Source organism: Microcebus murinus, chromosome 16 (assembly GCF_040939455.1).
Source record: "Microcebus murinus isolate Inina chromosome 16, M.murinus_Inina_mat1.0, whole genome shotgun sequence".
Taxonomy (NCBI): Eukaryota; Metazoa; Chordata; class Mammalia; order Primates; family Cheirogaleidae; genus Microcebus; species Microcebus murinus.
Genome location: NC_134119.1, coordinates 48853780 through 48873512, shown reverse-complemented (window position 1 = coordinate 48873512; position 19733 = coordinate 48853780). Strand labels below are relative to the sequence as shown.

The window sequence follows — 19733 nt, the reverse complement described above, 5'->3', positions numbered from 1 at the left end:
GGGCTGATACATTTTATTAATCATTTTGAAAAATCAACTTTTGGCTCTCTTGTTTTTTTCTATGGCGTGGCTGTTTTCTATTTCAATGATTTCCATTCTTATTTTTATTATTTCCTTCCTCCTATTTACTTTAGGTTTAATTTACTCTTTGTTTTTTAGCTTCTTAATGTAGAAGTTGCAATCATTTGTTTCAAACCATCTTTTCTAACATGAGCATTTTTAAATTACAAGTTTATCTTTATAAGAACTTTAGTTACAGAGAGAGTGGGTGAGTGAGTAAGTGAATGAAAAAAGAAAGAAAAGAATTAAGGTTTTTTAAAATTATCTAAATAAAAAGAAAAGAAAAGAACTGTAGTTATATACCACAAATTTTGATATATCATGTTTTCTTTGCTATTTAGTTAAAAATATTTTTCTAATTTCCCTTGTGATATCTCCTTTGACCTGTGGATTATTTAGAAGTATGTTATTTAGTTGCCAAAAGCCGAGTGCTTTTCTAAACATTGTTATTGATTTCTGTTGTCAGAGAATATATGCTGCATATCCTTTAACATTTTTTTTTTTTTTTTTTTTTTTTTTTTTTTTTTTGAGACAGAGTCTCACTTTGTTGCCCAGGCTAGAGTGAGTGCCGTGGCGTCAGCCTAGCTCACAGCAACCTCAAACTCCTGGGCTCGAGCGATCCTTCTGCCTCAGCCTCCCGGGTAGCTGGGACTACAGGCATGCGCCACCATGCCCGGCTAATTTTTTTTATATATATATATCAGTTGGCCAATTAATTTCTTTGTATTTATAGTAGAGACGGGGTCTCACTCTTGCTCAGGCTGGTTTTGAACTCCTGACCTTGAGCAATCCGCCCGCCTCGGCCTCCCAAGAGCTAGGATTACAGGCGTGAGCCACAGCGCCCGGCCAACATTTTTTTTTTTTTTTTTTTTTTTGAGACAGAGTCTCACTCCATTCCTCAGGCTAGAGTGCCATGGCATCAGCCTAGCTCACAGCAACCTCAAACTCCTAGACTCGGGATCCTTCTGCCTCAGCCTCCCGAGTAGCTGGGAGTGCAGGCATGTGCCACCATGCCCGGTGATTCCAGAGCCTGTGACTGTTTTCTATTCTTAGTAGAGACAGGTTCTTGCTCTTGCTCTTGCTCAGGCTGGTCTCAAACTCCTGAGCTCAAGCGATCTCCCTCCTCGGCCTCCCAGAGTGCTAGAATTACAGGTGTGAGCCACTACACCTGGTCTATCCTTTTACTTTTAACCTAAATGTGTTTATACATTTAAAGTGTGTCTCTGTTAAACAGGATATAGGAGGTTTTGTTTTTTAATTTAATCTGACATGCTCTGCATTTTATTAGTGTTTAGCCCATTTATATTTAATGTAATTATTGATATAGTTGAATTTCAGTCTGCCTATAATCTTGCTAATTATTTTCTATTTGTCCTGTTTGTTCTTTGTATTATTGCTCCTCCTTTCCTGCCTTCTTTTTGATAACTATCTTAAAATGTTAAAAATCTTATCTTCTCCATTGGGTTTTTAGCTACATTATTTGTTGTATTATTTAGAGATTGCTCTAGGGATTTTAATATGTATCTTTAATTTACCCCAACCTTCTTTAAAATCATATTATACTATTTGATATGTAATGTAAAGATCTTTCAACATATAATTCCATTCTCTCCCATCGTTTGTGCAATTGTTATGTATAATTTACATGTATTTATGTTATAAGCCTCATAATATATTGTTATTATTTTTGCTTTAAGTGTTCAATTGTTCAAAAAAATTAAGGGAAAAATAATCTTTTTTATTTACATATATATTAATATGTACCATTTCTAGTTCTCTTCATTTCTGTATAGGTCCTAGTTTGCATCTGGCATTATTTCCCTTAAGCCTAAAGAATTTCTTTTAACCTTTCTTATGGTATGAATGTACTGAAATGGAGTCACTCGGCTTTTGTTTATCTGGAAATGCCTTTATTTGGCCTTCATTCTTTAAAGGATGTGTTCACTAGCTATAGAATTCTCAGTTGACAGTCCCCCCCTATCATTTTTTTGAGTGTCTGTCTTCTATTTTACAGAGTAATTTTCTTTTTCTTCTTCCTGAATTAGCTTTTTAAAAATAATTTTTAGTTCAAAATGTTAGGGGGTACATGTGTTCTTGTTACATGGATGAATTGTACAATGTTGAAATCAGGGCTTTTAGTATGCCTGTCACCACAATAGAGTACATTGTACCTGATAGGTAAGTTTTTATTCCTCCCCCGGAGTCTCCCCCCTTCTTAGTTCCAATGTCCTTTATGCCCCTTTAAGACTGTGTACACCCATCATTTAGCTCCCACTTATTAGTGAGGTCATGTGGTGTTTGTTTTTTCCTTCCTGAGATACTTCACTTAGGATAATGTTCTCCAATTCTAACCAAGTTGCTGCAAATGACATTATTTCATTCCTTTTCATGGCTGAGCAGTCCTCCATGGTATATGTGTGTGTGTATTTATCCACTTCACCACGTTTCCTTTATCCACTCAACAATTGATGGGCACTTAGGTTGATTCCATATGTTTGCAATTGTGAATTGTAGTGTGATGAACATTCAGGTGCAAGTGTGTTTTTGATATAATGACTTCTTTTCCTTTGGGTAGATACCCAGTAGTGGGATTGCTGAATCGAATGGTAGGTCTACTTTTAGTTCTTTGAGGAATCTTCATACTGTTTTCCATAGAGGTTATACTAATTTACAGTCCCACCAAGAGTGTATAAGTACATTTCTTTTTAACTGTATCTATGACAACATCTATTATTTTTCAATTTTTAATAATGGCCATCTGATAGATGTAAAGTGATAGGTATCTCATTGGTTGCCCAGGCTAGAGTGCTGTGGCATCAGGCCAGCTCACAGCAACCTCAAACTCCTGGGCTCAGGCAATCCTTCTGCCTCAGCCTACCAAGTAGCTGGGACTACAGGCATGCGCCACCATGCCCGGCTAACTTATAAATATATTTTTTAGTTGTCTAGATTATTTCTTTCTATTTTTAGCAGAGACTGGGTCTCGCTCTTGCTCAGGCTGATCTCGAACTCATGACCTTGAGCGATCCTCCCACCTCAGCCTCCTAGAGTGCTAGGATTACCGGCGTGAGCCACTGTGCCTGGCCCTCATTGTGGTTTTAATTGGCATTTACCTAATGATTAGTGATGTTGAGCATTTTTTCATATACTTGTTGGTCATTTGTATATCTTCTTTTGAAAAAACTCTGTTCATGTATTTTGTCCACTTTTTAATGAGGTTGTTTTTTTCTTGCTGATTTATTTGAGTTCTTTGTAGATTCTGGATATTAGCCCTTTGTCAGATGTATAGTTTGCAAATATTTTCTCCTACTCTGTAGGTTGTTTATTTACTCTGTTGATTATTTCCCTTGCTGTGCAGAAAGTTTTTAATTTAATTAAGTTGTATTTATTTTTGTTGTTCCTGTATTTGCCTTTGTGGTCTTAATAATAAATTCTTTGCATAGGCCAATGTCTAGAAGAGTTTTCCCTATAGTTTCTTCCAGAATTTTTATTTGGTTTCAGGTCTTACATTTAGCTCTTTAATTTATCTTCAGTTAAATTTTATACATGGTGAGAGATAGGGATCCTGTTTCATTTTTCTTCATGTGGCTCCAATTTTCCCAGCACAATTTATTGAATAGGGCTTCCTTTCCCCAGTGTATATTTTTTGTCTGCTTTGTTGAAAATCAGTGGGTTGTAGCTATATGGTTTTATTTTTGGGTTCTGTATTCTGTTCCAGTGATCTATGTGTCTACCTTTTTGTTTCTTTTTTTAATAATTATCATTATTATTATTATTTTGAGACAGAGTCTTGCTTTGTTGCCCAGGCTAGAGTGAGTGCCGTGGCATCAGCCTAGCTCACAGCAACCACAAACTCCTGGGCTCAAGCGATCCTGCTGCCTCATCCTCCTGAGTAGCTGAGACTACAGGCATGCACCACCATGCCCAGCTAATTTTTTTCTATATGTATTAGTTGGCCAATGAATTTCTTTCTATTTATAGTAGAGACGGGGTCTCGCTCTTGCTCAGGCTGGTTTCGAACTCCTGACCTTGAGCAATCCGCCCGCTTCAACCTCCCAGTATGTGTCTACCTTTATACCATTATCATGCTGTTTTGGTTACAATAGCCCTATAGTATAATTTGAAGTCAGGTAATGTGATGCCTCCATATTTGTTCTTTTTGCTTAGGGTTATTATGGCTCCTTTTTGGTTCCATATGAAGTTTAGGATTATTTTTTCTAAATCTGCGAAAAATGATGTTGGTATTTTGATGGGATTATGTTAAATCTATAAATCACTTTGGGTAGTATGGACATTTTAACAATGTTGATTCTACCAATCCATGAGCACAGGATGTTTTTCCATTTGTTTCTGTAATCTATGATTTTTTTTCACAAGTGTTTTGTGATTCTCCTTGTAGAGATCTTTCATCTCCTTCATTAAGTATATTCTCAGGTATTTTATTGCTTTTGCAGTTATTATAAATGGTATTCAGTTCTTGATTTGACTTTCAGCTTGTTACTAGAATATAGAAATGCTACTGATTTGTGTACATTGATTTTGTAACCTAAGACTTTGCTGAATTTATTTATTAATTTTAAGAGTCTTTTGGTGGAGTCTTTAGAGTTTTCTAAGTATAAGATCAAATCAGTGGCAAACAGGGATAGTTTGACCTCCTCCTTCCCAACATGGGTGCCCTTTCTTTCTTTCTTTTTTTGATCATAAATGCATTTCATTATTTATTTAGATGTTTAAGCTCTCGCACTAAGTTTTTACAAGCCGGTGAACACTGACAAATTATTTCTCCCACAGAACTATCACCACACATTTCCAGACAGTATAAATATATGGTTGAATTAACATTAATACACATCACTATTTTATCAATTACATAATAAAACAAATTATCAAGTATCCAAATATTAAGTTACATAGCTCAAAAGGCATGTAAAATATTAGATGTCTGCTCAATTCAGTAGCAGAAACTCATTCTTTTTTTTTGCTAGAGAGGTTGGGAACAGAAGAAAAAAAATCACACTTCAAACAAAAATAAGTTGATAAACAACTTCTGATAAGTATGGAAAAAAAATTATAAGAATTTCAGAAATTTTATGATTAAGAATTGTTTTAGCTACAATTAACAAAGCATCTCTACCTTTTAAAAAATATTTACTAAATTAAAGAGCATATTTCTACATGTTCTGCACAAGACAAAGGCAACATTTTGCTAAAAATATTTAATAGCTCCCTCCCATTCTTTTATCAGGCCCTCCCTGTTAAGTTGACCTCAGAGTGCAAACATTAAATTAACTGTAAGGCGTTTTCGTCTGAAGACATTAAAGACCTGTGCTTCTGTACAATGTTGATTTTTAAAATGGAGGTTTTTCATAACAGCACAAAATGAGATTTACAGAAAGACATTAAATAATCACTGTAAGACTTGGTAAAAATAATAAAAAAAAATCAATGGTTAAGGAAACCTGATGTATACTGGTATAAATGTGGGAGATGTAAACAAAGTGAGCAGGCAAATAACCATGTAGGCCCTACTTTCAATGTCTGAAATGGATAAACCATATAAGATCTAGAGTGTTCATAGTTCCTGGGATTTTAGTTCTGTATGATACTAAAAATATACAAGTATTGTGCTGGGTATTTTGGCACCTAATCTTTCTAAATTTTTTATATATTGATAAGATTCTGGCATGGGAATAGATTTAAACAAGACATAACTCAATACCACATGATTTCAGGAAAGGTCAATTGGTACAAATGATAAGCACATTTTAAATGCTGAACAGCAAGAATCTTTTGCTAAGTGTCCAAAAAGGCTAACTATAACCCAGACACATAGGTTGCAATTCTGTTAAACTTGTGGCCTGGTAAAACCGCTTTACAATACTCTTATGGAAGCTTCATTAGACTTATTCACCAAGCCAACACGTTGGCTAATATATATGACATATTAGGTCCTGTGTCAAATTTTCCTTCCAAGGCAGTAACATCAGGCACCCCAGTTTTATTGAATGCAACAGTTGTTTCTATGACCATTGGAGTCTTTGAAGCGCAGCCGCATCTTAGGACAATATTTCTCCAAATACAAAAGTTGCTTGCTGTTAAAAGCTCCACACCAGGCCGGGCGTGGTGGCTCATGCCTGTAATCCTAGCACTCTGGGAGGCCGAGGCGGGTGGATTGCTTGAAGTCAGGTGTTCGAAACCATCCTGAGCAAGAGCGAGACCCCGTCTCTACTATAAACAGAAAGAAATTCATTGGCCAACTAATACATATAGAAAAAATTAGCCAGGCATGGGGGCACATGCCTGTAGTCCCAGCTACTTGGGAGGCTGAGGCAGAAGGATCGCTTGAGCCAGGAGTTTGAGGTTGCTGTGAGCTAGGCTGACACCACGGCACTCACTCTAGCCTGGGCAACAAAGCGAGACTCTGTCTCAAAAAAAAAAAGCTCCACGCCGCTTTTGTTTTATGAAGTGTACTGCACCTTCGTATTTCATTCCACCTTCGATTAATGCGAGAGCAACAAGCACTGGAGCTCCCCCAAGGCCTGCAACAAACAGCAATACAACAACCAGGTTCTTCACGAAACTTGATTTTTACAAGACTTAACCAGTCATCAACAATCTGGTTAGACGGTGGTGCACCATCATCAAAAGGCCAGTCAAGAACATGGATGCCTTCTTTCTCCACAAGAGTAGTGTCATAAGTTGCTTCACATACTCTTACTATTGTGGTGACTCCATATTTCTTAAGTTCCTCTATACATTTGTTTAAGGTCGCATTGGTTGGATTGTGTGTAATAAGAAATCTCATGTTCTTGTATGTGACTTCTACAGGAGCTGGGCGGTTCATTCGAGCCATGTTAATTTAGATAAAAAACACTCAATAGGGTTATGAAAGAATTTAAAAAATTGAATACAGAAATGATGCAAAGAAACTGAAGTCTACTTCAATATACTCCACTTGAAATTCTCAGTGCTTTGAGTATGAAGTTGGAAGTAATGGTAAATGAAATGAACCTCCTAACAAAGAGCAGCAATTCTTCAATCCAGTAATACTGGGGATGCTATCAACTTTTTCCCATTCAGTGTGATGTTGGCTTTATGTTGTCTTATATAGTTTTTTTATTTTGAGGTATGTTCCTTCTATGCCCAATTTGTTGAGGTCTCTCATCCTTTAAAGATTCATTTCTTTTGTCTTCTGGGCTTCATTGTTTTTGATAAAAACTCATCTATCACTTTTATTATTGTATTAGTGTATATTTTTTCCCTCTGTTTCTAGCTTTTGTTTTCAACAATCCATTCCTATGTGAATTTTCTTTGTATTTATCCTGCTTAGAGTTTATTGAACTTTTGGGATCTATGTGTTGATTTTTTAAAAATCAAATTTGAGAAATTTGGGTCACAATTTCTTCAACTAGTCTTCTCCCATTTTATCTCTACTTTTTTTCTGGGACTCCAGTTATACATTTCAACTCACTTGATATTATCCCACAAGTCACAGGTGCTTTTTCATTTTATTCATTCCTTTTCTTTGCTCTGTGATTTAGTTTGGATTATTTGTATTGATATGTCCTCAAGTTCACTGAATTTTTTTGTTGTTGTTGCATGCCCAGAAGCTTCACCAATACATGTTTTATTTCAGATATTATGATGTTGTAGTTTTCAGGTCTTGAATTTCTTTTTGATATTTTATGTTGAGTTTCCATTTTTCTTCTAGTATATCATATTTCTTTATCTATTATATGCATCTTTATCTGTAAAGTCTTTCACATATTTATAATACTTTTTTACATTATGTGTCTGCTAATTTTCATTATGGATCATATGGGGTCTGCATCTATTGATTGTGTTTTCTTTTGATTATGGGTCGATTTTTTTTTTTTTTTACTTCTTTATATATCTTGTAATTTTTTATTCCATTCCAGACATTGGTTGTAAATGAATAGTGGGGATTCATAGATAATATCTTGTTCTGTTTTGATTTTGTTTTGTGTATTTCCCACAGAATGCAAACCCTTTTCTTAGTTTGGGTGAGGGGCTTATCATTCAGATTGCTCCAGAGTCAGGTTGACTTTGAGGCTCAGCCACAGCTTTTATCATATTGAGTTCATCTATGTTTATCCTGACCCTCCACTTTCTGTTCCACTGCAGCCTTTTCTGAGCTTGTCAGGTGTGAGCTAGAAAGGGGTGGACTATAGTCTTAGATCTATTTGGTTTACCTTGGATTTAACTCTGGAAGAGCTTTGGAATCCCAGCATGTGACAATGCGGGGGACTAAGCGATTTCTCTCTTCTGTCCAGCCTCTCCTCTGTCACTGCGTTCATGGCAGAATTCGAGGCTGGGTGGGAGTGGGCAGACTGGTTAGCTGTGGGCGATGTCATCTAGGGCCGGGCTGTCTTCCCCTATCCTTGCGGTCTCCTGCTCTGTGGCAGGCAGCTCCTCTGCTGAGATGCAAACCAGGCTCTGATTTCAAATTTGGGAGCTGCTGCCACTCCCTGTATTCTAGGCAGAGATAGATTATGTGTCTTGGAAGTCAGCTCATTGAGATTTCCTTGCATCTGCTGGGCTACTGATCCCATAGAAAAGTATGTTTTCTGGGTTTTTCTTGCCATTGCCATGGGAGTGAAAGTCTTTCCCATCCTCTACACCCTAGGTGGAAGAAGATGTCTCATATTTTTTTTCCCTCACTATGCTCCACATTTGGAAGGGATAAGATAAAAGATAAATTAACAAACCTGTCAAACCCTTCCTCTCAGGTGGAGCAAACACCCTAGATTCTCAGTAATGAAATACTGTTTCCTAATAGTATCAGTGTCCATGTGTCTTGCTTTTCTTCATATTTCTATTTGTGATGTTTCCAGGGGTTCTCACAAATTAGCAGAGCAGTCACTGCATTCTGCAAGGCCGAGCATTCTTACACCTGTGTGCACATCGGGCTGGGCCTAACGCAGCGGGAGGAGCCCCCACTTCACACGGACAGGAGATGGCATGGAACACCAAAGTTGTGAATCATTTTACTTGATAAGATTTAAGTTTTCAAAAATCAAATAGTACAGGTTTAGCTCCATTTAGATACTTTAAAAGATGTCAAGGGAAGGCTGTGGTAGTGCTGCCATCACACGGGTAAAGGAAAAGGTAAACAAGCCAACATTTTGGCCGGAAATCTGGAAGCCATCTTTGCGCCAAGTACAGCACAGAATTTGAACCTGTTGTTGGGAGATGCGGCTCTGAGGATGCCAAGAGTGAGGACATGCTTTGGAATAATTCATTGATTATATGTGACAGTTTCTGCATCTGCCCAAAGATAGAACATCTTGATGCAACACGTATCATATTTGACCTTATAATCACCCTCAGAACCACAAAAAGAAGGTCAGTTAAATGCTGGCACAGCAATTACATTGAATTTATACAGTTTTCAAGATGTATTAGAAGAGTTAAGTGAAAAAGCAGAATATTCTTTGATAAAGATGAATTGTGGTCTTCAGAGGAAAATTAAATTAATTTAAATGTGCTCTATTCTAGTGATTTGGTATGTTGATTGCTACTGATAACAAAAGCTTAGCATAAAAAGAAAAGAGAAAAAAGAAAGTTGACTATGTCATATTTTTAAAAATTAAAAATATATTTTTAATTGGCAAGAAAATGGCTTTTCTTCACTGAAAAAACTTCATGTGAAATAAGCAATAAAAATAGCATTCTAGTAAAATCTAAGGAAATGAGAACAAGGAAATGGGAACATTTGCATGTGAAGGAGATGATTCACATAAAAGTAATCTTAAATAATTCTATACCAATTATTTCCTGCCATTTTAGATTAAGACATAATCTCAATTGAGAAATTTGAATAAATTGAGTCGTGTTCTGGTATTTAAAGAGTAATATCTCAGCACTGACAAATACTGAATGAACATAGATATTGCTTTCAGAGATGGCACAAATCTTGCTATGAGTCAGAGTGACTTCTGTGAGGAAATTGAAGCAGTTCGTAAGATGACAACAGTGTGTCACAGACAACCCCACGACAACATTTGAACTGAAATGTAAAATCTGGCTCTTTCCCAGCCATAAATATTTGCTTGAAGAATTTTATTGGCAGTTATGGTTGCTTCTGCCTCAGCAGGGAAAAGTTTCTCCAAACTGAAAATAGAGCACAAATTATGTAGAAATCTAGATTATAAAAACATAATTAGAGATTTTGCTGAAATGAATGCAGGGGAAGTTATTCTGGGGACTGAAACGTGACCGTCTGTGAACAGTGTGCTCTCAGCCGTCACCACGCAGTGTCACCACGCAGTGTCACCACGCAGTATCACCACGCAGTGTCACCACGCAGTGTCACCACGCAGTGTCACCACGCAGGCACAGCCGGCCCTCCCCGATCCCAACACAGGCAACGAGCATCGTCGGTTCTGATGTTTTTGACTGTTCAGTTGCATAAAAAGCCATAGCTTTAGCTCTATTTTTCAGTTTTGCTGTTTTGAAGGAATTTTTGTCAAGGTGGGCAGATAGAAGACATTTTATTGGCTGTATTTGTACTTATTACACATTTGGGCATTGGTATGTGGCCTCCGTCTGAGCTCTCATTCTGGGATCTTGAGTTTTGGGGACGCTGTGGGAGGGCTGAGGGTGGAGGTGCCCTGCCCCGAATGCTGACGCACTGGGATGCCTGGCCATGTGGGAACCACGGCTGGAGACACTCGAGTGACCTACCTGTGAGGTGTGGAGGAGCCGGAGAGACGGGCCCAAGCCAGCACTGACCAACATGTTTCCAAGAGGCTCACTGGTGAGTCTCGTGGCTGGGAGCTGAGGGACAAGGAGGATGAGGCCTGGGGACCCCTTGGGGTGGGAGAGTGACACTCACCTGTCCTCCAAGGAATGGTGTGCAGGGCCCAGTACCAGAGACCTGGAGGAATGGGGCAGGTAATCTGTGGTGAAACCCTGGGCGGGCTGGTGTTTCTAAAGTGAAGGAACCAATGGCAACTTCGCCAGCAGGCCACATCTCTCCTGGGCAGACACCATCTGGCCTGGGAACCTCGTGTGCCCCTTGCCCCTTGGGAGGAACTACATGGAAGTCTACCTGGTAACAGTGGCTTTACAAGGGATGAGACTGAAAAACCTATGCATTTTTTTTTTTTTTTTTGCCCAAGGGTAATCTTAATCTGTGCATGGCTTGGGGTGGTGGAAAACTGTAGCCTTATTGTCAGAAGACAGAGTTTAGGTCTAACAGGAATAGCTGGAAAGCTATTCTAAATCCTAGAATGAAGGCAGCTGCAGAGGATTGAGCCCTAATACCTATGAATGAACTCCTTCCCCATCCCTGGCCGACTGATAAACCACACGTGGATGGAGGAGACCCTGAAGGACACACCAGAAGTGCGGCAGCTGGAAGCAGGACAGAGACTTGAGCTGCTTCCCAGGATAGAGGAGACAGAGTTTGGGATTTGAGTCCAGTCAAAATAAGTTCCTTTAAATAAAATCATCCTTTTCAGAAGGACATAAAAGAATATACAAATACTACAACATATCATTAATTATGTGCAGTATACAGAAAAAAAAAGTGAGGAAACAGATGATGTATTTTAGAGATAATGCAGACAATATAAACTCATCCAAAATGACACAGATGTTGCAATTAGCATGCAAGAACTTTAACACAGCTATTATATAATAAATATGCTCAAGGACAAAGAAAAACATAAGGAATGGACAGATGGGGAAATTTAAGTAGAAAAATACAAGCTATAAAAAGAACCAATGAGAATTTAAGACATGAAAAGTATAGTAACTAAAATGAAAATTTCACTGGATGTGCTTAGGAGTGTATTGGATATGGTTAAAAAGAGAATTAGTGAATTTGAAGGTATAGCAATAGAAATGACCTAGTATGAAGCAGCTATCTAGATAAGACAGAAGCAAGATGAATAGTGCCGGCCGGGCGCAGTGGCTCACTCCCGTAATCCTAGAACTCTGGGAGGCCGAGGCAGGAGGATCACTCAAGATCAGGAGTTTGAAACCAGCCTGAGCAAGAGCGAGACACTGTCTCTACTAAAAATAGAAAGACATTAATTGGCCAACTAAAAATATATAGAAAAAATTAGCTGTGTATGGTGGCACATGCCTGTAGTCCCAGCTACTTGGGTTGCTGAGGCAGAAGGATTACTTGAGCCCAGGAGTTTGAGGTTGCTGTGAGCTAGGCTGACTCCATGGGACTCTAGCCTGGGCAAGAAAGTGAGACTCTGTTTCAAAAAAAAAAAAAAAAAGATGAACAGTGTCTGAGACACCCGTGGGATAGTGTTACACTGTCTAATATACATGCAATTGGAGTTTCAGAAAGAGATGGAGAGAGAATGGGGTAGAAAAATGGTTGAAGGACTAATGGTGACAATTTTTCAAACTTTGGTGAAAACCATAAACTAAAAATCCAAGAAACTCAACAAACCCCAAGCAGGAAAACTGGAAAATCACACTCAGACCCATCATAGTCAAACTGCTGAAATCCAAACATATCTTGGAAGTAGGCAGGGAAAATGACATTACATTTAGAGAACAATTATGCACATTTTGGCTGACTTTTCATCAGAAATAATAGAAGCCAGAATTTGATGACATGACATCTTTCCTTTTTTTTTTTTTTAGTAGTTTGATGACATGCATATATATATGGAAACAATATATTTAGTTTCATCTGTTTTTGAACCTTATATAAATGGAGTCATTTTGGGTGTATTCTGCTTTTTTCATTTCACATCATTAATGATTCATCCACGGTGACGCCTATGTCAGTATTTCATTTGTCGTCACAGCTCTTAGTGTTCTGTCACACTCAAGTATCACAATGTATGCATTCCCTTCCTGATGGATATGTGATTTATGATTTATATGTGCACCAATTTATGTGGCTTATGACATTCCGCATCACCTGCCTTGGTAGCTGTCACTGGTGCTGGGTGGTCTCCGCTTCCTTCCGCAGATCTGCTCTGCACCGGTTCTGCGCCACGAAGGCTGAGCCTGCGAGCCGGGAGCCCGGAGCCCCCGTGCTCCTCTCTGGGTTCTGATAACCCTCTCTTGCCGAGGCCAGACCGGGGCTGCCTCGCGGTCTCCCTCTAGTTCCCATAACCTTCCCAGAAGTTTCTGAACAAACCTTTGTTAAACAAACCCGCATCACCACTTGAGTGTGCTGTGGGTTTCCTGATTGATAGGGGAATTAACACCAGGAAAGGCCCCAGGAAAAAGATTCTCGAAATGAGATTCTGAGGTGAGATTGCACACATATTTGGTGACCGCATGATAACTTCCTTAATTGGGGGTGGGGAGCGAGCTGGGGCACTGAGGACTCACTGCACACGGTGGCATCATGACCTCTCAGATCTTTAGCAGTGTGGGACAGGATGAGGTAGGAGGTGTACTTGGAAGCTATGATGTCGATGGAGATAACGAATATTGGGCCCAAAGAGAGCACCTGTTGAGAGGAGGACAAACTGGGGCTGGGATGCCAGGTGGCAGGCAGAGAGCCTTTGCTGGTGCTAAAGGATTCTCACTCCTCGGGTCTGCCTTGTCCTGTAAGTATGTGTGTCACTTTGCCTGCTCAGCCCCTGGAAACTCCTAGAGCCTAGGATGTGGCCCACCTGGTGACCCTCTGGCACCCACCAGAGTGCCCGCACAGTAGGCTTCACCACGTGGATGGGAGGCAGCTGAGGAACAGGCCCATGGGCCACCTGGCTGCAGCCCCCTGGCCTCCCCCAGGGCGAGCCAGCCCCGCTTTGTCAGGGTCAGCACCAGGCAGCCCCTCTGGCCCCCCCATACCATCTTCCGCCTTCCTTTCCAAAGCAGGTGTTTTCAAACGGCCAGAGTTGCCAGGCCTGTGTCCCCTCCCAGAAGCCACTGTTTCTTTGGGAGGCCCTGGCCCAGCCTTGTGGTGGGCAGTGGGAGAGTCTTCACGTCCTCGCTGGTGGCCCGAGCTTCTCCCCCCCCCCTTGCCGCTTCTCACGAGGAGGCGCCCCGGGAAATGCAAAGGTGTGAGAGGCAGTGTGTCTGTCCAGCCGGGCCCTTCTGGTCGTTCATGAAGTCAATCAGAGGGAGGGTGACCAACTACCTGGTTTTCCAGGGACTGAACGGGTTCCAGAGACACAAGACCTTTGCTGCTAAACTGGGAAAGGCCCAGGCAAACCTGGACGCTCGGTCACCCTAAGGGACAGTCAGGCTGCAGGCTGGGACACTACTCCTGTGTAGTGGGAGCCCTGAAAATGCACTGCTCATGAGATTGCCAACACACAGCTTCCTTCCTGTCTCCTTTCCCGCTGCAGCGTGCACAGGTGGGCCTCTGGCCCTAGAAATTCTCAGCTGCCTCTGGGCTTTCTGCGCCCTCTTACATAACAGGTAGCTTCTGTCACTCAAGTGGCAAATGTGGTTTCAATTCAGAATTAGTCCAAATCCATAATCGCAAGCCCCAGATAACGATCCAAGCTCCACACTCATTTACAGCCGCACCCTCCGCAACCTCCCCCGCCCACCCCATGCCTGCCTGGGGCTGGGATCCTGTGCTGGGGGTGCGGCAGGGGCTTCTGCTTTCCTCCCTCCCTGTGCTGGCCCTGTGGGTGGGGTGGGGGTGGGGCGGTGAGGACATTGGAGGAGCTGGGAGAACCCTCTGTGCCAAGGCTGGTGAGCCACGTCCTGCGGTCTGGGCCTGGCAGGTGCAATGCTCTGTGGTGAGCCCATGGGAGGGGACCTGCATTTCATTCCTCGACTGGAGGAACTAGACCCACTCCTGTCTTTGCCCTGGGTCCTCCGACCCTTGGGACAGTGAACAGACTGACTCCTTGACCTCTTCCTTGTGTGTGGCCAGCACGTGCACATGACCCCCAGGCACCCCGGCATCCCTTGTCCCCGCGGACTCTGAGAGGGGCCTGCCGCGCATCCCTCAGCCAACCTGACAGCTCCTGGCCCCCGCATCCCCCTGGTATGTCCAGTGGACGTACCAGGAGGCGTACCTCACCGCTGGCCGCAGGGTGCACCCACAGCGGGACACCTCGAAGAGTCTCCTGCCAAGTCCTCCTTCTCTCTCTCCAGCCCCGAATCCTGGGGAGTCTCCGGCGGGTGAGTGGGGACTGGGCAAGCCCTCTGCTGCCTCCCCTTGGCTTCTCATCACCTCCCTGTGGGGAAGCCAGGTGTGCAAGGGCACGGCAGGGTCCAGGCTGCAAGGCTGGTTGGCTCTGTCCCTGCCCATGGTGGGGGTGGGAGGGTGGAGGGCACATGCTACTGAGCCTTAGTTTCATCATCTGAAAACTGGGACACGACAATTGCGCCCACTTTACGAGGCCAGTGAACTACACTAGGTCAGCAGCCCCTCGGGACAGCTGTTGCGCCGTAGAACACATAGCTTGAAGAAGGGACACAGGGGGAAAGCCATGCAGGTCCTGGTAGGAGTGTCACCCCTGAGGGTGGCTGAGGGCTCCAGGCCGTTGGGTCCACCCTCCCTGTGCCTGCTCGGGGTCAGGAGCCAGGACGCAGTGGCTGGGTACCACCTCCTGCCACCTCTGTTGCTGTGCGACCTTCCAGAGCCCTGATCCAAGCTGGCGGTCTCCTGCTATGCTCCTGCAGCCGTGGGAGGATGCTGACCTCTCTTCATCTGCACGTAAAGCCCCAGACCGGCCTCTCCGGCTTCACTCCTTCCTGCGCTCGTCACCCTGGTGGTCCCTGTGTGCCCTCCTGTCTCCCACCGGATGCGGAGCTCTGGGGGCCAGCTGTGCTCTGCAGCTCTGCCCAGTCCCTCCCTGTGGTTCGCATGGTGCCCGTGGTGCCTACAGACAGTGCGCTCTCGAGGCCCACGCCAGCTTGGGGCACCTGGAAGGCTGAGCCCACGGCAGCCAGGCCCACTGCACACCCGAGGAAAGGCTCAGCTGGGGCGTGTCCGGGGCACTCTGTCACTCAGCCTCAGTTTCCACATGTGTAAAGGGGCATGAATGGGGTCGTGTGAGGGTTAGAAGGCCAAGGTGAGCACCCGTGCGCTACCTACAAGCCCTACTCAGGGCGCCTGCTGCACAGGCCCCAGGGACCCGGCTGGGCTCAGGGACTTGGTGGGCGAGCGGGTCTGTGGCATCAGCTGGGCACACCTCAGGGAGTTACTAGGCAAGACGGAGTCAGCGTGGGGAGAAAAGGAACTCAGTGCCTTGAAACTCGCATCTAAGGGCTGAGCTCTGAACGGCGCCTGCTCACTCCGTGACCGCGAGGAAGCTGCGCCCAGACACTGGGGCGCTGTCGTTTGTGGGTTGTGCAAGGGGGACTCAGAGAGCAGCATTTAAAGCGTTTGTGATGTCGTTTTCTTGTTAGGCAGTTATGCTTTCTGATTCATGCCATATTTATTTTCTGTGAAGGAAAACTTTCCTAAAAGTATGTTTTCTCCAAATTGGAATTTTTCCAGTAGGGGTAATTCTGTTGTGGCCGTGCCACACCAGGTTCTTTGACAAGAAGAGACATTTGTGGCGAGCTGGGTCTGCACAGGAGGGTGACGTTCGTGCCCCACAGGTGGACGTCCAGCAGAGCAGCCCAGCCCTTCCTGCTTCCTGGACCCGCCCAGCTCGCCTTCAGGGCTCCCCACCTGCCACTTTGGCCCCCAGGGATCCTTCTAGGGGCCCAGGAAAAATAAAGTCAGTTCCATATAGGAAAAATATTGTCTAGTTAATTAATGCATATTCTATTTGGTAACGACGTCCCTAATTAATACGAATTCTGTTTAATAGTGATATGCTCTATTTAATTAATTTTGTCTGTCCTGGTTAAAAACAACGTTATGCTTCATTTAATTTATTTCATCTATTCATGATCGTGACATTCACATACAGAGGCGCAGGGTGAGGGCCGGGGCCTGGGCTGGGGGGCGTCTAACTCCCAGCCTCGCTGGCTCCCACCCACAACTCGCCCCTTGTGCTAGGGGCAGCCGCTGGCCCTCCCGCTCTCCCAGCCCCTCCTTCCCTGTCACTGGCCCCTCCTCAGTGTCAGCCCTCCACAGAGCTGGCTGTGGCCCCTGCAGTGCCTGGTGCCCCTACCCAGTACCTGTGAGCGCTCAGAAATATTCGATGAAAAATGAACATCAGATGAGCCTGTCCCTCCTGTTCCAGAGCTCCTGGGTGTGTGGCCATGGCGGGGGGGGGGCACAGATGCCCCCACAGAGTGACGGGCAGTGACAGGTGTGTGGGGTCTGGGGTGGTGCATGGGGACCATGGCTGGGGCAAGGACTGGCACTGGCTCCACAGAGGGTGTGACCCTGAACTGAGCCCCAACACGTGTGGGTGACATCCCCAGCAGGGCAGTAAGAGGCTGGTTCAAGGGGAAGGGCAGCTGGACACTGACCATGAGCATGGCCTTGCTCCCCACTTGGCTATGCCAGTTACCTGGGACCCTCTGAAATGGGACAGTGGTAGTCACTTGTGGCCACACAGGGGACTCACCAGGGAGTTTTGCAAACTGGGGTGCCTGTTTCCTACCTCTGGTATTCTTATTTGCTGGTTTGGGGTGTGACCCAGAAAAGCCCCTAGAAGACTCCACCGTGAGCACTGCGTAGTAGGACGAGGAGAGAGTAACACGTGCTGGTGGAAAGACCCGCTCTCCTGAGGAGAGAGGGCAGCGACCTGCCGTGGAAGGTTCCCTGTCCTGCCCATGGAGCAGGAACAGGAGCAGGAGCAGGAGCAGGAGCAGAAGCAGGAGCAGGAAGGAGCTGCTGCGTGGGAAGTGCCGCCTGCATCCCGGGAGACGTGGGACTTGGCACCAGGCAGCAGTGCCGCCTTTGGCGCTGCACAGATTGGGTCTGGGTCTTCCCGCGCAGCTTTCGCCAGCGCCGCGGCTGGGCCGGCAGAGGTAGTGGCAACAGCGTGTCCTCACAGAGCACGTCCTGCGCGCCAGGCGCTGTGGGTGCAGGTGCTGAATCCTCACAACAGTCCCACAACTTAGGGGGCTTACTATTACCTTCCTTTTAGAGATGAGGAAACCGAGGCACAATGCCTCGCCCGGGCTAAGCCACGTATAAAGGAAAGAACCAGGACTGAAACCCAGGCGCCGGCTCCAGAGTCTGTGCTCTTTGGCACCACACGAGGCCGTGCAATTTAGCACCAACCTAGGGAGCCTGGGTCCAAAGTCCACAAACCTGAGAGCTGAGGGGCCCAGATGTACAGACCATGGAGAGGTGTGCCAGTCATCACTACCTGGTAAGATGCAGGAGGAAGGGTGACGGACAGTGGGACGTGTCACGGGGGGCAGAGGGGGGGCGGCGGGCGGGCGGCGGGCGGTGGCAGCGTTAGGGCATTCTGGCACCAGCGGGAAATTTCAGGAGCGCAGGTGACCCAGCAGCAGGTCTGAGCCTCCTCCTGCATCAGCCTCTGGCTGGTGGGAACAAGGGGAGCTCTGGGTTTGTCCGGGACAGAAGACGTTCCTGGGACATGTTTTCCGGCCTGGACTTGGTCGGGAATTGGTTGGAGTTCTTAGCTGCAGAGAAGGTGAGCCACTCCAGCTACTTCTGCAAAAAGAGATTTTTGTTTGGACAAAGTATTAGGTAAATGATAGAATTTCTAGGCAGAGCAGAGGGCCAAACTCGGGATGTGATCCATAAAAACAGTGGTGTAGGAGCAATGTCGGGTGGCACAGCTGTCCTGTCGAACCCCAGAGCTGCCAGCTCTGCTTCCCAATTCCTTTCTGGGATATGGGTTTGCTTCTGACGGACTGTTTTGCAGGGGTGGAGGCATGTTAGGCCTCCCTCCCATGGATCCCTGGGGCATGCTCCATGGGGCAGCAGGCCCTGGGAAGGCACTGCAGCCACGGAGCAGTGTATTTGTCCCAATTCCCGGGCCTCCGCAAGCCCACTGATGCCCATGAGATGGTCAAGCTCCGTGTGAGCCCCAGCTCTACCCGGAGCTCGGGATGGGGCTTGCCTTGTCCTGGTACCAGTGTCAGCTCAAAGTCTAAAATAAGGTATTCCTCCTTCCTGGCGAGTTGCCACAGGCCCTGGGGAGGTTAGAGAAATATTTGCCACAGAGATTTACGGCGGCATGCAGGTCCTTCTGCAAAGGGTTGGGCCCCCTGCACTCAGATGCACTGGGCCTTTGCACTAACTTCCATCCGGAGAGGGACGTGGATGTGGCTTCTCCACCAGGCAGCTGACAGCAGCCTCCACTGGCAAGCGCTCCTGTCGTCACCAATGGAGATGGGCAGCACCTGGCTGCCCGCCAGTCCACCTCTCCCCTGCATCAGCCTGTCTGGAGTCCCATTGCCCGCCGTTCAAGGGACCCGGGTCGAGGCCCCACCTCCCACTGCCTGCCTCAGTTTCCAAATAAAATAGTGGTCCCCTCAGAGAATATGTTTAAAAAAATTTTATTGTGGTAAAATACACATAACATAAAATTGACCAACTAAACCATTTTAAAATTTATTTTTAAAAAATTACACATAAAAATTGATTACACATAAAAAATGATTTGATATATGCATACATTTCTGAATGATTAAATTAAGTGAATTAACATGTCTGTCACCTCATATATTTACTATTTTTGTGATGAGTACATTTAGAATCTCTGAGCAATTTTCAAGTGCACATAATTATTATGACTATGGTCACCATGCTATACTATAGGGCACGTGAACTCTGCGTTCTGTGTAACTGAAACTTTGTACCCTTTGACCAGCATCCC

General features: G+C 44.6%; 1 pseudogene; it reads right to left on the bottom strand.

Moving 5' to 3' along the window:
- Positions 1–5347: 5347 nt before the first annotated feature.
- On the bottom strand, positions 5348–7098 carry LOC142861065 (protein tyrosine phosphatase type IVA 1-like; annotated as a pseudogene).
- Between the last annotated feature and the right edge of the window lie 12635 nt (positions 7099–19733).